The following is a 17685-nucleotide window of genomic DNA, read 5'->3' as shown; positions in this document are numbered from 1 at the left end:
TTTTAGGTTCCAAATATAAGTGAGATCAAACAATATTTGTCTTTCTTTATCTGACTTATTTCACTTAGCATAATGCCCTAAAGATCTATCCATGTTGTCACAAATGGTAGGGTTTTCTTCTTTTTTTACGGCTGAACAGAATTCCATTGTGTGTGTGTGTGTGTGTGTGTGTGTGTGTGTGTGTGTGTGTATCATATTTTCTTAAGTTCTCCTCTTAAGGGAAAAAAATTACAACTATATCAGATGATGGATGTTAACCAAACATATTGTAATTGTTTTGCAAAATATACATATATCAAATTAGTATGTTGTACACTTCAAACTTTACAGTGTTATATGTCCATTTTTTCTTAATAAAACTGGAAAAAAATGAATATCAAAGCCTCCTTGAAAAAGTTAATAGCAGGGTGATGTCAGCATCATGGCAGAGTGAGTTGTTCCCTTTGTCTCTCCCCTCTAAGTTACAACTAAATAGACATCCATTAACCAAAAGCAGATTCCCTACACAGCACAAAAGTTCAGCTTAGAGATCCATGAAGCCATGCATCTGAGGTGGGTGGACTGGACCCTCAGGAATCAATGAAACTAGGAGAGTGGCCCCCTCCTGCTCCCTGGTGTCAGTGATCCAGGTTATGGATCCTCACACAGCAGTCAGCATGACTGTGAGTGGAGGCAGGGGCAGCCAAGCCTGTGTGCCAGTGCTTACAGAGCAGTAGTAGCCTGGACCATGGGAGTGCCCACTGTGCCACAGCAGTCCCACCTGTGCAAATGCTCCCCACTGAGTGGTGGTGATTCAGCCCATGCTAAGGCATCCTGCCCAAGCAGTAGCCCTGCCCATGCAAGTGTGACCTGCCACCAAGTACAGCAGCCCACCCACGTGAGGGCACACTGCTGGGCAGCTGTGGCCAACCCACATGTACACAGAGTGGCTGACTAGCACAACTATGAGAAGATGGGGTGGGAACAGAAAAAACAGTCCTTGTCCTTCTCCAATGGTGGTAGGTGGAATCTTCAATAAGAAGCAACAGGAACCACAGCAGAACCAATGACCTAGCTCCCAGTGGCAGCAACACTGACACCAGCTCCACCAGCTGTGGGTCCTATGTACAAGTCTCCAGGTCCCTAGGCCTCTGATAGCAACAGTGACATCCACGAACCTAGTATCCCTGGCAGTGGTACAACCAGCACCCCAAGGCAACCTGGGAACAGCAGTAGAGGTGGTGCACAGGACAGTGGCATCTAAGACCACAGAAAGCCACTGGAGGAACGCGAGACTCAGGTGACTAGAACCAAAGTAACCCAAATTGTATCTAAATAAGAAAAGGGGACTACTACCACAAATACACCAGCAGGGGATCAATTCATCAAATACCATGAAGAACTACACTAACACTACAGAACAGAAGAAAAAGACAACTTTCCAGAAATGAAACCTGAAGTCACAGAAGAGTACAATCGAACTGAAAGAGAATTCACAACAGCTATCATAAAGTAACTCAATATGTTACAAGAAAACTCAGAAAGACAGTTCAATGAGCTCAGGAATAAAATTAATGAACAGAAGGAATACTTCACCAAAGAGATTGAAAGTATAAAAAAAAATTCTGAATATGAAGAACACAATTAATGAGATAAAAAATGATACAGAAATCATAAAAAAAAAAAAGAGTAGACTTCATAGAGGAGAGATTTAGTGACCTCAAAGACAGTAACCTAGAAATATTTCAGGTGGAGGAGGAGACAGAACTAAGATTTTTAAAAAATGAAGAAATTCTTTGAGAAATGTCTGACTCACTTAAGAAAAGTAACATGAGGATTATAGGTATCCCAGAGGGAGAAGAGAGAGAAAGGAACAGAGAGCTTGTTAAAAGAAATAATAGCTGAGGACTTCTCAAACCTGGGGAAGGAACTATATATGTTCTTATGAGTACATGAAGTCAATAGAACTCCTAAGTACATCAATGCAAAAATATCTTCTCCAAGGCATATAATATTAAACTGTCAAAAGTCAATGACAAACAAAAAAAGTATTAAGGGCTGTCGGTGTCACAATCCAATGTACACATCAGGATAGATGCAGAGAGGGCTGATGGCCACTCTGAGTTTATTATAACCAGTGTTTCAATATATTCATAGCTTACATCTGTTAAACATACACAGATATTCTGGACAACGTAATTAGTGAATGCCAAGAATTCTTAGTGATTTCTCAAGGACCTCTGTTTTGATATTATCATGTTATTGCTGTGCTTTTATATTTTATCTCAGAGCATGCAAGCCCTCCTAGGCTCCTAGGCAATGGCCCCTCCTGTTCCCGATATCGTGTCTCCATCTGTGCCCCCAGGCGACTGTGCCTGGCTTAGGTTGCCTCCCCCTGGAGGTCCTACCCATCATTGGCTAACCGGCCTTCTCACCTCCGGGTCACAGTTTGTTGGCAAGCATTTTCCAGTGATTATTAACCCTTCTTGTGTCAGCGGTGGCTACAAGGGCAGCAAGAGAGAAAAAAAAAACCTACAAAGGAACATCTATCAGGCTTTTAGCAGATTGCTCAGCAGAAAATTTACAGGCTAGGAGAGAATGGAATGACATATTCAAAATACTGAAAGACAAAAACTATCAGCCAAGAACACTCTATCCAGCAAAATTAATAAAAGCTTTCCCAGATAAACAATAGCTGAGGGATTTCATTGCTACTAGACCTCCCTTACAAGAAATGAAAGGAGCCCTCCTACCAGTAAGAAAAAGGCAAGGGTTTGCAAAGCTTTGAGGAAGGAGATAAATAGACAAAATCATAAAATTGCAGCTGTCTATCAGAATAGGTTAGCAAACACTTAATTATAACATAAAAGATAAAGGGAATGTGGGGCCAGACAGGTGGCACAGCGATTAAGTTTGTATGCTCTGTTTCAGCAGCCTGGGGTACACAGGTTTGGATCCCAGGCATGGACCTACACACCACTCATCAAGTCATGCTGTGCTGGGGTCCCAAATACAAATTTGGGGAAGATTGGCACAGAAGTTAGCTCAGGGACAATCTTCTAGAAGCAAAAAGAGGAAAATTGGCAACAGATATTAGCTCAGGGCCAATCTTTCTTAGACACACAAAAATAGATAAAAGGAAAGAAAGCATCAAAAATAACTATAGGGCCAGCCCCAGTTGCCTAGTGGTTAAGTTTGGCACACTCCACTCTGACAGCCAAGATTTGTTTCCTGGGTGTGAACCAACATCACTCATCTGTCGATGGCCATGCTGTGGTGGTGGCTCACATACAAAAGGAGGAAAATTGGCAGCGGATGATAGCCCAGGGTGAATCTTACTCAGCAAATAAAAAATGAAACCCACAAACAAACTATAAACACTTAAATTTAGTCACAAACTTACAACACAAAAAATAATAATTTGTGACAACAAATACATAGAAGTAGAAGAGGAAAGGATGGAAACTGCTTAGGCTAATGCAGATAAGAGGCTATCAGAAAATGGACTGTCTCGTCTATGAGATCTTTTATACAAATCTCATGGTAACCTCAACACAAAAAATCAGAGCAGAGCCATAAATCACAAATAAAGAGAAAACTGAGAAAACCATCACAGAGAAGTATGAAACTGAAATGACAGTAAGAAATATAAGGGAAAAGAAACAATGGAAAGAGAACAACTGGAAAAGAAGAGATAAAACAGCAGTATTCAGCCCTCATATATCAATAATCATCTAAATGTAAGTGGATTGAATTCACCAATCAAAAGACACAGAGTGGCAGTTGGATTAACAAACAAGACCCAACAATCTGCTGCCTCCAGGAAACACACCTCATCTCTGAAGACAAACGCAGGCTCAGAGTGAAGGGATGGAAGAAGACACGCCAAGCAAATGACAAGCAAAAGAAAGTTGGTGTAGCCATACTTATATCAGACAAAGCCGACTCCAAGATAACAAAAAGTAATGAGAGACAAAGATGGGCATTATATAACGATAAAAAGTACATTCCACCAAGAAGATGTAACACGTTAATATATATGCACCTAAAACATGAGAACCAAAGTATATAAAGCAATTATTAACAGACTTAAAGGGAGAAATTGACAGCAACACAGTAATAGTAGGGGACCACAATAACCCACTTACATCAATGGATAGAACATCCAGACAGAAAGTCAGCAAGGAAACAGTGGCCTTAAATGAAAAAGTTAATAGCAATATGTAGCCCAAAAAATATGTGCATAAAGAATAGGGGCAGATCACTCATCTGTTGTTTGAGAAGATTGATAGGGCATTATTAATAGCAATAATAATATATAGTAGTTGTTGGACATTCCTATGCAGGGCCACTGGGTTGCCCAACTCCGGGCTGCACCATTGACATCCTATTAGTTGTAAATGAAGTCCCCCTGGAAAGTTCAGTGGTGGTACTGCTGCTTTTTCTCATGCAGTTTGTTCAACACTGTGTATGCATTATTTCATTTAATCTTAAAAGTAACACTGAGGTAAGAAAAATGTAATAAATGATAGACATTTATTAGATAATTCTGTGCTAAGAATTGTGATACAAATGTTACATTAACTTTATAATTTGACCTTCACAATTGTTTTATAAATTTGGGGTTACTATTTTAGCATATCTAATTTACTCATTTGATAGCTAGTAAGTGATAGAGTCAAGATACAGGGACACGTATTGATCTTCCAAGACTAGAGCTACCCTACTTAGGGACTGTTATCAAAATTCTACCTTGTGTCAGGTAACTGTCAAGAATGTCTTCAAGTTAGCGTTCACTGGTTATACCTAAATCTCTAAAAGACAGCCTTCAGTGGGCTACTGATCATAGCTGCCAATGCTGTCTACTACGGAGACTAGGCATCATATGATACCTCAATGCCATGCAACGCACTGCATGTACAACTATACTGGGCAGGCTTAGTACTTTAGGAAGTGTAGTTTCTAGCAAAGCATTATTTGGAAGTGTGTGGTTTGGTACATATCACAGATGTATAGTTCACATGATTTTTAAACACCTCATGAAGTTGGTTATCTAATATTAGTTATTGTCAGAATCATAGGATTCTTTAACTCTGTAAATACTGAGAACCAACACGTAACCAGGAAAAAAAGCAGCTGACTTTTGTGAAAACTAGATAAAATAACACATAGTTCCATATGTAGGCGTATTGGCATAAGACATAAAACACTTTTCCTTCATCATGTGTATAGTCCTCAGGCCCCAAAACTTCAAATCTTGATATGGTCACAATGATAAGATCCCAAATGTATCTCACTTCTGTTGCCTTCTGGTGTTTATCTACTGATTTAAGACAAAAACAAAAAGCAAAAGGAAATGAAGGAGGGATCTTATAAAAACTGTTTTGTGTGACAACAGACACTTCCACTTGATCAGCCAACCAATTCCAACTCTATTATGTACTTCCTTACTGGTAGAGCATCTTCTATTGTGTTTCAGTGTTCTTCCTCCATTCCCTATATGACTTGGGGTTTATTTCTCATCAGTCTAGGTTAATCATGGTATCTCATTTACTTGTTTTATCTCATACAACAATTGGTTTAAGGATGAGTAGGATGGGTACCTGACCTGTCCTAGACACTATGATCTGAGATGAGACCTGCTGGGGGATTTCTGGGAGAGAGCTCCTCATTCTCAAAGACAGACGTAGCAAAATACACTTCCTTTTCTTCCATCGGTCTGGATTCCTGGAACTACAGCATATCTTGCAAGGTGGGAACCCCTGCTTTTCCTGTCTTGAGGCTTTTAGAAAATAATTTAATGTAGTTTTTATTTTTGTCAGAATACACATACTTGAAAAAGATCAAACGATCTACAGCATTTATTCTAATGATAAACAGCAGCTTCCTGCACGCCCATTTCCAATCATTCATTCAGCAGAGGCAGATGCTTTTAACTATTTTAATTTCCTTCTATGTTTCTAAATAAGATTTTTTTTTTTGGCACCTGAGCTAACAACTGTTGCCAATCTTCTTTTTTTTTTTTTTCTGCTTTTTCTCCCCTAAATCCCCCGAGTACATAGTTGTATATTTTTTAGTTGTGGGTCCTTCTAGTTGTGGTTAAATAACATTGTTATTTCTTAAAATTTAGTTTTAGACATTTTTAAATGTCCTTGATAAAATGTGAGGATTTAACTCTTACACTACAACTTCTGCATAACTTTTACCACTACCTCTATTCTTTCAACATATTATTAATTAAATATTCAGTTTATAGCTGAGCCAAGTGAGACACTATATTACATCATCTTCTTGTACCATTTGTTTTCCCTGAAGTTAACAATTGCCTCAATTTTTTTTCTTTATACTGTTTTGTTTTAAGACAGATGTCATTGATTTATCTCTAGGTTCTCTGCACAAACTGGAAAACTTCTCTCAATATAGCCAGACTTACTATAGTGGCTATATATAGTAAGCTCTGAACTCCATTTTTTCCATTCTGCATGAAATGTTGGCACAGGAAGTGATAGCCTGCATAGCGGAGTTTGATGCCATGGCAGCCTGTTTCCCTCTACTCCCCTTTAAAAGTCTACCCCACTGTCTTTATTGATATTTTGGATTTCAATTTCAACACTTCATTTTATTCTATCAACTATTAGGTTCTCCTCATGACATTTTTTGAAAATGTGTGCATGTTTAATAAAAGGAATGTTTTGAATAACCAACATGGTAGTGTGACCAGATCATGCATACGTTTTTCTCTATGGGAGAGGAAAGGGGGCGGCATGGAAAGGCTAAGAAAGGGGCTGGCCCCAATAGTAAAGAAACTAGCTCCTCTCACTTCACAGACTCACTCTGCCCAGCTCTCCCATAGTGTTCTTTATGCTTGTTGAAGCACCAAGCAAAGGAGAGAGCATTAGGTATGAGGAACGTTTATGGCATCTCATCCCCTGGAACACACAATAAATGCATCTTGACTTTAAAGGCCACATCTATTAGTCTAATCTCTCTTTGAAGATTTCTCTTCACAGGTAAATGGCAATGATGATTCATGCACCTCCCCGCCCCCAAATACTCACTTGCATGTATGCATATACAAACATACCTCTACACACAGAGAGCCACCCACAGAGAGCTGAAATAGACAAAAGGGTTTGATTTTGTTCTGCCGAGTAAGTATTCATGCTGTATCCTGTCTTTCTCCTATGGCAGTGTTGTTTTCAGTAGTGAGTGAATAGAATAAAAAAGCTGGAAGAGTCTAACATTAAAACGTTTTTGCTATCCTGGTATCCACATAGGTAACTTCAGACATGTAAAACAAAGTTTGAACTGCAGGTGATACATAGAATAGACAACCAGTATTCACCTTAGTCACAACTTTTGGTTAAATTTGACAAATTTAAGAATGCAACATCTCCATGGGCAATATTAACATGATTATTAGGTTAAAGTATAACTACACAGCTAACACTTAGAACATTTCTCCCTGTTTAGCTTGGATCTCTATATATCAGTTAGTGAATGTCCAGATAAATCAGTTTGTCTCGGGGCTAGCTAGTTCCAGACTCACTGCTTTCTTTCAGTTGCTTTTCTTCTAATCCTTCTCCCCATCTACTAGTGGTGCCAGCTGAGTACAGCTCAATCTAGGATATGCAAGAGTGTGGGGTTAAGAAATCATTTTATTAACCCCCATCCCTAATAGCCACATTGCATGATTTGCCTGGGACTGAGGAGTCAATGGGTAAGGACGTAAATCTTGACCACAACTGGGATAGAGTAGTACAGATATTCATCAGGAATTGAATAAAGTCTGATAGAAACCAGATTGCAGGGAGGGACCATAGAGCTTTGAGGAAAAACATCAACATACAGACTGAAGGAATCTGGCCCAACAGTAGGGGCTAAGTGGGAGGGAAGTGTATGTCTGAGTACACTGAGGCTATGTTTGAATGCATCCCAATTCAGCCTCCTGAAGGTGACTCAACTCCTTTGGGAGGAGAGATCTGTGTGTTAAACATCTAAGGACTGCATTCTTTGGGGGTTGGAGCAAGCACCCGTGCTGGGAGACACCCTGCTGCCATAACCCTCCCCCTAGCTCCTCAGTACAAATTGGAATGCTAGAAAAGGAGGAGGAAGGAATTTCCTTACAAGACAGACAGACATGAACAGCAGACATCTGGAGAAAAGAAGTAAGAGTTCCAGAGAGTGAAAAGGGGAGCACAGCAGCATGGAGGTCTGGGAATAGGGTGTGTGGGGGTGTGTGTGGAAGGTAAGAAGATTGTACTAGCCATCTTGAGGAAGTGTAGGTGGTATCAGCTGGGGCAAGCACTAAAACACAGTGGGCTGGCAAGAAGATCACAGGCATAGTCCAGGGCCCAGATAAATGTAAAATAAATTCCATGTCCTGTTTACAACTCTCTTTGCACACCTGGAGAAATACAATAAACTCCTGCTATTCAGCAGAAGGAGCTTATCAATATTATAGATGTAGGGTCTGATGACTACAGGAATCTGACTTAGGGCCCATAAGCTGGTGAGCTTAGGGGGCATTAAGGAGTTTTATATATTTACTTATACATATGTGCACACAAATAAATACATATATATTACATATACATTGCATATAATAAAAACTGCACAGCTTTATATATGAGCCTCATCTAAAACAAAGGCAAATATTTCATCTACAACTAAAAAAAATAGAAATTTGAGAAATGGCAATTAATATATGCACATAAATATCAAATATTTTTCTTTCACAAATGAATCATGTCCAAGAAGAAACCAAATGCATACACTTCTTGAATGGAAAATGGTAGTGATACTTTTTCTCTGGAAGCTTTCGGATCATACGGTTTTCATAATGAATATTAAAATAGAAAATTGAGATAGAGAATCTTGGTTTGGCTCTCCCCCCTCCCTCTGCCTCCAGGCGATATGGCTTTGGGCCTCTTTGTCAAAGAATCTCCACCATATGGTGCTAGCAAAATAGTGTTATTTCCATTTCAATGTAGTGGATGCAAAGAACCGACAAATACAATAAAAGCCTAAATAGCTAACAATCCATTATCTTCATATCGTATCTGGGCCACACACTTGAACTCCTGGGTTCCCTTCCCACTCTCAGTCTTAGAGATCTGAGGGCTGCTAATGGTTCCCACAGGGCTGCTTTCTGGCTACAAGGCCACCATGTACTAATAACAGCCAGGCATGTGTTGTTGACTGCATCTCCCCTTTGTAATTGGGTACATCTTGAGGAAAGCTGGGAAGCTCAGGTGACAGATTCCCCCTTCCTTTTTGGTGAGATAAGCAGCTCATTAAATCTAAATGTGAAGGGCATTTTATTATGAAGAGTCAAATCCTAAGATTTACCTGCCCATTTTTCACCCACTTCCCCCTCCTGCTTGTTCTTTTGTATTTGCTAATGGCCTTTCTCTAAGTTATATAATCCTGTCACGGATATAAAAATATCACTCCAAGGCTGCTCATTTGGCCTAAATCATTCAGCCGTTAGCAGTGACAGGGCGGGTGTATGAACCACACTGGAGGCAGGCGGACAGCTGTCCCACTCCCTATTCGTTGTCACTGGGCTAAGAAATGCTGAGATTTTAATAAGATCATAAAATAGAGTGACATGACTAGCATGATAGGTAGTTTTCATTAGCATTCAGAATGCCTGGGATAATAAATTAGAGCAATTGAGCAGAAATAGGCAATTTGATTATTCAACATTTTTCAACACCAGCCCAAGCAGCTGGCCCCAGAGCAGTTCTGCTGACTTCTCCCCATGCAGTTGGGAGGACAGGGCACAGGTGAATGCACGGCCATTATTTTCTCCTACCCAGACTCTGGGAGGGAGACCCGCAGACAGTGTCTTACATGCTTGGTGAGTGTGAATTGATGATGGAGAGGAGGAAGTCTTCATAGATCTTTGCAGCGGAGGTGGCAGAGTTTGACTGTCTGACTATCTTTTACTGCATCAAGCCTGTGCAGATTGAGGGAACACTGGTGCAAAGCAACATGAGAGGAGCGCTCCCACCCCCAACACAGCAATTTGCGTTCCTGGCAGAGGGCTCTCAGTCAATGCAGTTTTTTTTGTAGAAACTCTAATGTAGTGTGAGACTAACCTTTAATTTATATACTCTGGTTAAGGGGCTGAGGGCCATCTTTTCTTGAACTGTTATCAAACCATATTCATATGTATATTATATGAATTATAAACCACATGTGTAAATTAATTAGACAGGGCAGTATCATGAGCAATCATTGGATTTCATATTAAATATGACAGAATCATTTGAATCACTGTAAAACTCTTACTGTTCCTTTGTGCTTTGTGTTTGTTTTTTTATTGGTATTTTGTTACAAGTAACTTTAAATTTATACTCTTTGTTAAGAAGGTGAGCGAAGAAGTTCTTCGGAATTGATGAATGTAGAATGGCTTCCTTCGATATTTTCACAGGCATCTTTAAGGAAGTTTGAAGTTATGTTCAGAGCCACATCACTGCTTTATGAGCATCTGATTGACAAAGATCTGTTCTGACATCCTGTTTTCTTCATACCATAGTATCTTGCAGTAAAACTAGGTATTAGACATCATGTGGTTCTACTGCTTTTCAACAGAAAGTCTTTTGGTTTTCTTGATTTGTCATCTCATTAATATTACATAGATATTTGACCTCACACTCTGGTGTCACGGAGGCATCTCATTTTTAGCTTAAATAGTAGGAGAACTCCAAAGTATTCAGTGCTAAAATTGATTCCGACATCACAACTAAAAAACTTACCAATTCAACCATAGAGACTGTACATATTGATATATAACAGAGGATTATAATCATCCTTCAATGACTTTTGGGGTGGGGTATATGAGTGTGTGTGTACACACATGTACATGAAAATATATACATACACATACATGCATTTACATGCAAGTTAATGTTGCCTTTGAAATAGCTTAATTGAGAGACTTCCCACCCAGCCAATGGCTATGCAGACACATTTGGAACTTCTCTTCACAGATGTTTTGAATCATATTATAAAAATTAACATTATTACCATAAATTAGATAGCTTCCTCTATTAACCAAATATTTGTTTCCTATTTTTCTCTTCCTCTTCTTGTTTCTTTTGGCTAATTCTGCTACTTTTTACTCTCTCAGTTCTTTGGTCAACAACCTAAAGTGACTCACAGAAGGTGAGTACCGGGCAGAACAAAACCCAAAAGACCCAGGAAGAATCTAGGTAATAAGAGCTGGGGATGGCCAGACCTAAGGGTCCTGCCTGAGGTTGTGAAATGGGGAATCTTCCAGGGCAACAGTGTGGGAAGGTTTGTGTTGGAATATCAAAGAGATGGGCTCTGAAGTTCAGAGTCAAGTTCAAATCCTGATCTTAGTACTCCTAGCACTGTGACTCTTGATTAGGTTGACTTCTGAGCATTGGTTTTCTTACCTGTAAAGTATGGATAATCATTTAGTTACATCATGGGATTATTGTGAGGATTAATTATGTGTGAAGCACTTAAAGCAACCCAGGGTGCAGTCTTTAGACCTCTTCTCTCCTATCTATATACTCACTCCATTAGTGGTTTCATCCAGTCCCAGGATGTCAGATATCAACTCTATGCTGATGACTCCCCAGGTCATATCCGTAATACAGATCTCTCTCCTGAGCTCCAGACTTGTATGTTGAACTGTCTACTAGTCCTCTCCTCTGGGATGTCTAATAGACATCTAAAACTTAACATATCCCAACCTGAGTTCTTTATCTTTATCCCTTCAGCAACCTTTCTCCTTTTGCAGTCCACTTTCCCGTTCCTCAGGCTAAAATCCTTGGAGGCATCCATGACTCCTTGCTTTCTCGCAAACTCCAAATTGAACTCATTTGCAATCCTTTGAGGTCTAACTTCAAAATAATTCCAGAATCCAGTCACTTCTCACTATCTCCTCTGCTAACAATCAACTTGACATAGTTGACATTTATAGAATACTTCACCAAACAACGGAGTAATACACATGCTTTTCAATTGCTCCTGAAACACTTACAAAGATTGACCATATACTGGGACATAAAACACATCTCAACTGTCACTACTTCATGCCTGAGGGGCTAGACTGCTTCCACTGACCCTCCTGATCCATTATCTACCACACTTTCTGTCTGGAGTCCTGGAGGCAAACCGGCATCAGTGATGAGGGATCCACAAACCTTTCCTGCAAAGGGCTAGGTAGTAAATATTTAAGTCTCTGCAGGTCAAAAGATCTCTGTTGCAACTACTCATTGCTCCTGTTGTGGTATGAAAGCAGCTGTAGATAATAAGAGAATGAATGAGCATGGCTGTATTCCAATAAAATTTTCTTTATAAAAAGAGATAGACCAGATTTGGCCTGTGGGCCATAGTGGGCCAACACCTGGACTATATCAAGGATCTCCCTTGCCCTATGGATTCCACTGGTTTGGTCATTGGGGGAACATTAGCAAGAAATGAGAGGATGGGGCCGCCCCGGTGGTGTAGTGTTTTAAGTTCTCACGCTCTGCTTTGGTAGCCCAGGTTTCATAAGGTCAGATCCTGGGCATGGACCTATACACATCTCATCAAGCCAAGCTACGGCAGTGTCCCATATAAAAGTAGAGGAAGATTGGCACAGATATTAGCTCAGGGCCAATCTTCCTCACCAAAATAAATAAATAAATAAAAAGGAAAGAAATGAGTGGGAGAGAGGAGAGAAGGTTGGCATATGTACTCTGTGGGTACCTGCAGGGCTCTGCAGCCTGGTTACATCCCTCAAGCAGAGGCTCAGCTTCCATCAAGCAGCACACAGCACACAGAACTCTCCATCTCTGTGTTCTTATGACAAATTTTTCCCTTACCTCTTCAGGCCCAGGGGTGGTAACAGTAAATGTTCTGTTCCTTGTGGTTTCCTGACATCATGCCCATTGCTTTGTAATAGTCCCTTTGCTAAACTGTTCTGCAAATTACCCATTTTAGTGTGCCGCTGTTTCCTCTGGGATGCTGACTGATACACTTAAATTATAGCAATTGCCCTATGCCCACCCTGCCTCCCTTATCTAGTCTGTTTTTAACACAGCAACTAGAATGATCCTGCAAAGACTGGTAGCATCGGGTCACGTCACTCATCTGCTCCAAACTCCAGTGGCTCCGCTATTCTCTCAGAGTAGATGCCAAGTCCTTACAATGGTCTGTAAGGCTCGTGCGATTTGCCCTCTACTACTCATTATGTCTCACTTCATTTCTTTCTATTCTCCCCTTCCTCCATTCCAGAATCATCAGCTCCTTCCCTGATACTGGAACACGTCAGGCTTACTCTGGCCTCAGGGTCCTTCCGCTAGCTCCTTTTCCTTCCAGGAATGTTCTCCAAATTTCCACAGGGCTTCCTCCTCACCACTTGGCTTAGTCTCTCACCTTTGCTCAAAAGCCAGTGAGGACCCCACTTAAAATTGTATATCCTCCCCTCGCTTCATTCTCAAGCCTACTTTCTTGGCTCTATTTTATTTTGTATAACACTTACTGTATTCTGACATACTATTTAACTTACTTATTGCTTATTCTCTCTCTCTCCACTACAATTAAACCTCCATGAGGGCAGGGGTTTTGTTCTCTTGACACCCACAAATGCATAGACATTTAATACACACTTATTGAATGAATATTAGTTATTTTTGAAAAGTACTCTGGACTTACAGTTCAGAAACCTGGTCTGGAATCCACATTCTGCTTCATTTCATGTGTATGTGTGTGAGGAAGATTCACCCTAAGCTAACGTCTGCTGCCAATCCTTCTCTTTTTTTGCTTGAGGAAGATTAGCGCTGAGCTAATATCTGCACCAGTCTTCCTCTACTTTGTATGTGGGATGCCTCCACAGCATGGCTGATGAGGGATTTGGGTCCACGCCTGGGATCCTAACCCCCGGACCGGGGGCCACTCAAGTAGACCATGCAGAACGTTAACCACTCAGCCGTGGGGCTGGCGCCTCTGCTTCATTTTTCACCATTCCTTTCCTCCCTCCCTCCCTTTGTTGCTTCTTTCTTCCTCTAACAGCCCTTGAAATGTGTTTGTGTTTATAATTACACAGAAAAATTAACAGAAACCTAAATTTAACAACATCCAACACTCTCCTCACCTCCTCAGCCTTCCAATGTTGATTTCAATATCCGAGATTTCTTTCCGACCACTGTTCATATGCAGATACAATCTTCAAATTATAAGCATAACCTAGGTACTGTTTTTTTATTTCACTTTTTGGTTTAATTTTTTCTTAATGAAAATGACTCCCCCCCCAGTGATGCTCCATGAAAAATAAATGAACAGCATATAACATATGAAGAGAAAAAGAAGAAATATTAAAATCTCACCACTTCAGACACCGCCATCATTGTTTTGCTGATCGTCCTTGTATGCATCTCTTTAGGCATCTGTATATGTCTGTATGTGTATGTATATATTTATATATTTTATTTTTTTTACAAAAAAATGGACAGCATAAGTGTTATTTTTATCATTGGATCTATTTAAAAGTAAATAAATAAAAATGCGTCTTCTCTAACGAGGGTATTAACCTGGTATATAATATTTTATCCATGACTTTTTCCAGTTTGCTTCATTTTCATGTTGAGATTCCAGTGTTTATCTTTTCCTAAAGGAAGCACTGCAATCTCTCTCAAACTTGAGTATTTGGGATCATTTTAAAGTAAAAAAATTACTATAAACCTTGAGTACTGGCTTTAGTCGTTTTGTTAATATATGCTAACATATAACTTGATATATTTCTTATGTTTATAGCTCTCATGTAAAACCAAAGCAAGTTTATAAATTAAATATAAAGACAACAGTGTAAAATCAATACAATTCAAATAAATAACATTAATTTAATATGATATATGATGTTATTTTGATGAAACTAAATTGCTAATGTTTGGTTTAATGATTGAACAACATAACCTCAAGTTTGGGCCTATATTTAATTTCTCTCAGTATTTTTACTCAATAATACAGAAAATGTTAATTTGTAATTGTGTTTTACAAATTAGAATTAACAACTTTAAGGCATTGTTGGCTAGTTCAAGTTAATCAGAACACATACTTAGTCAAAACAGCCACCAATCAATTCAGGACTGCAAATTTTAATGAAGTTTCATTTGGCAAAGTTGTCTTATTCAATTAAAGATACTGGTAATCTTAGCATTGCTGCATTGTTGAAGTCTGCTCTCAAATGGTCAGTTTGCATTTGGATTAGGAATAGAAATAGTCGCCATTTCATCTTTACTACTACCTTCCTGATACTGTGCCGATACACAGAGAGGCAGGCATCTTTGCAGGATGTTGGCTGGCACTGTGCCTGTGGCCTCGACAGCGCTGGTGCAGCTGTAGTTGTCTGAGATGCAGGGCTTGGGATGGCTCCAATTTCTTACTCTTTTTCTCTACCTAAATCAAAGTAAAATACTGCTTTGTAAGGTGTTCCCTGACGTTATTTCGTTATCACTTGGAAGGAATATTCTTTTAGACACAAACTCGGGCTTTTAACTTACACAGTCATTGCATGGTTATGTTTGGTTAGAAGATGGTCAAAGTGATGATAAAGATGTTAATGTTTTTTGGGTAGGTGATCACTATAAGTAAACACTAAATTAACAAATTTTCTTAAAGATCTCACTGGCTAGAGGGAATAGGAGTCCTGCACCCCAGATTGAAAAGCAAATATATTGAGTTTTAGAATCTACGTGTTTCTGGCTCGAATGTTAGTTTCACAACTTATAAGCTATGCAAACACTGGCAATTTACTTAAGCTTTCTGCACCTCGTTTTCCTTATTTGTAAGATGATGTTCATTCTCACTGCTCACATGAGAAAATCAACATTGCAGGGTTGTGGTGAGGGCTTAATGAATCAAGAAATACCAAGTGCCGGGCCAGATCTAAGTGTTCCAGACTCTTGGTTGCCTTTACCAACAGTGCAGCCGGTGGAGCTGCTAGCCCCGGGAGAAAGCCTCAACAGTTCGTTTACCGAGTTCCTAAATCACAGCACTGAGTGGGTGATTACAGACTTAATCACCAGCCAGATATTAAGACCCAATTTTACAACCACATTACATAACTTTCCAACAAGCAGGGGGATAATCTTTTTGCATAGGAACAGTCCCTGATCTAATGGAAGCATTTTTCTTTTCCAAGGTTAAGACCCAAACTCAGACCAGAGACAGCAGGCCGTTTAAATATGCTTTTGAATTAGCTGCAACGTTTTTAAGGAGCAGTGTTCAGGGCAGAGGAGGATACAAGGCAATTAAAAAACTTTTGTGGATGATTAAGTGTTCAAACACATGCTGTGAACAGCTTTCCATACCCGACGGCAGTAAAAGTAAGAACTAGGGTTGACTGTGATGGCTTACACACACACATCCCCGCCCCCACTGAAAAGCATCTTTGAATTCACTCAGTATTTATTCAGACCTAGTTTTTCTTTTAGGCACTTGGAACTTCCTGGAGGAGACAATGGTGTACTGGATGAGACATGCTATATTTCTACTATCTAATAGTGCTCTGGAGGGGTTGAGAATAATTCTATTTGTGGATTTAAAATAAGTCTTTACAGATAAAGCAAGTTTTCTTTTGTTTTTTCGCCTGTATACTTTTTGAAGCATAATCCGCTTACTACCTTCCCAGACCACTTGTGTTTTCTCTAGGGTCAAAAATTAGGTGGATAATTGCCTTAAGTTGGAGTCCAGCCTCATGCTCAGTAAGATTTACATGTGGATGGGCAATGAGAAGTCAGAGAGTGCATAGTGACCTGGGTCTAACATCAAGCTGCAAAAGAACGCACTGTCCTTCCCCCAAGACAAGTGAAACTTCGCTTTTGTCTTCGAATGCGTATTTCCTGAGTCGGTGCAGGGGCTGAGCCAGCTTGAAAAAAGTGTCTAGTTGGTGGATTAAAAAAAAAAAAATAGGAGGATGAAGGAGCTGAATATAAATTGCCAGGGGAGGCTGGAAAGCAAGAACTGACACTAACTGTGTTATCCATGTAGTAACAGGGGCCTCTAAGCCTGGCACCAACTGACAACAGTGTGCTGTAAGCCAGGGATTAGATCCAGTGCCAGAGCAAAGAAATATTCCTTTCTCTCCCCACTGGAGCTCTGGCCACCTACTGTCATTATTTCCATTATCTCTTCTTCCATGAAGCCACCTGGCCACTGCCAAGCTTTTCTCAGCTGACACTGTCGATTGTGTTTATTCAAAGCCCTCTGCGTGTCTCGCTCTGCCTCGGCATTCCCCCTACTGGGTTGTGTGGAGCTGTGGAGCTTTATAACTTTCCTTTCAACAGCTGGCAGCTACAAATTAACTTTTTGACTTCATTAGGCTAATATGCTGAATTATCCCTAATTTGCAGCACCTGAAGCACTCCCCGCCCCCTCCCTCTCCCCTCCAACCATCTTCTCTCATCAATCAGGGGCTGAATAGCAGGGAAGCAGCATGTGGAGCCTCAGGCCAGCTTGGTCAGAGCCATAAATGTGTTTTTCCATACCTGCCGAACAACTCAAGGCTCGGACTGTTCAAATAAACACATCCCATCTCTGCAGTCAGGTCTGGCGTGAATACAAGATGGCACTGCAGTTTGCAGGAAGAGTGGACGTGACCGGAGAGATCAATCACCCTTCTGCCTTTGGGCCATGTGCCTCTCCTCAAGAGTAATTTCCATCTTGGACGGTCTAATTCAGAGT

The sequence above is a fragment of the Equus caballus genome, chromosome 27, assembly GCF_041296265.1.
Source record: "Equus caballus isolate H_3958 breed thoroughbred chromosome 27, TB-T2T, whole genome shotgun sequence".
NCBI lineage: Eukaryota > Metazoa > Chordata > Mammalia > Perissodactyla > Equidae > Equus > Equus caballus.
Note: the sequence above shows the minus strand (reverse complement) of the source record.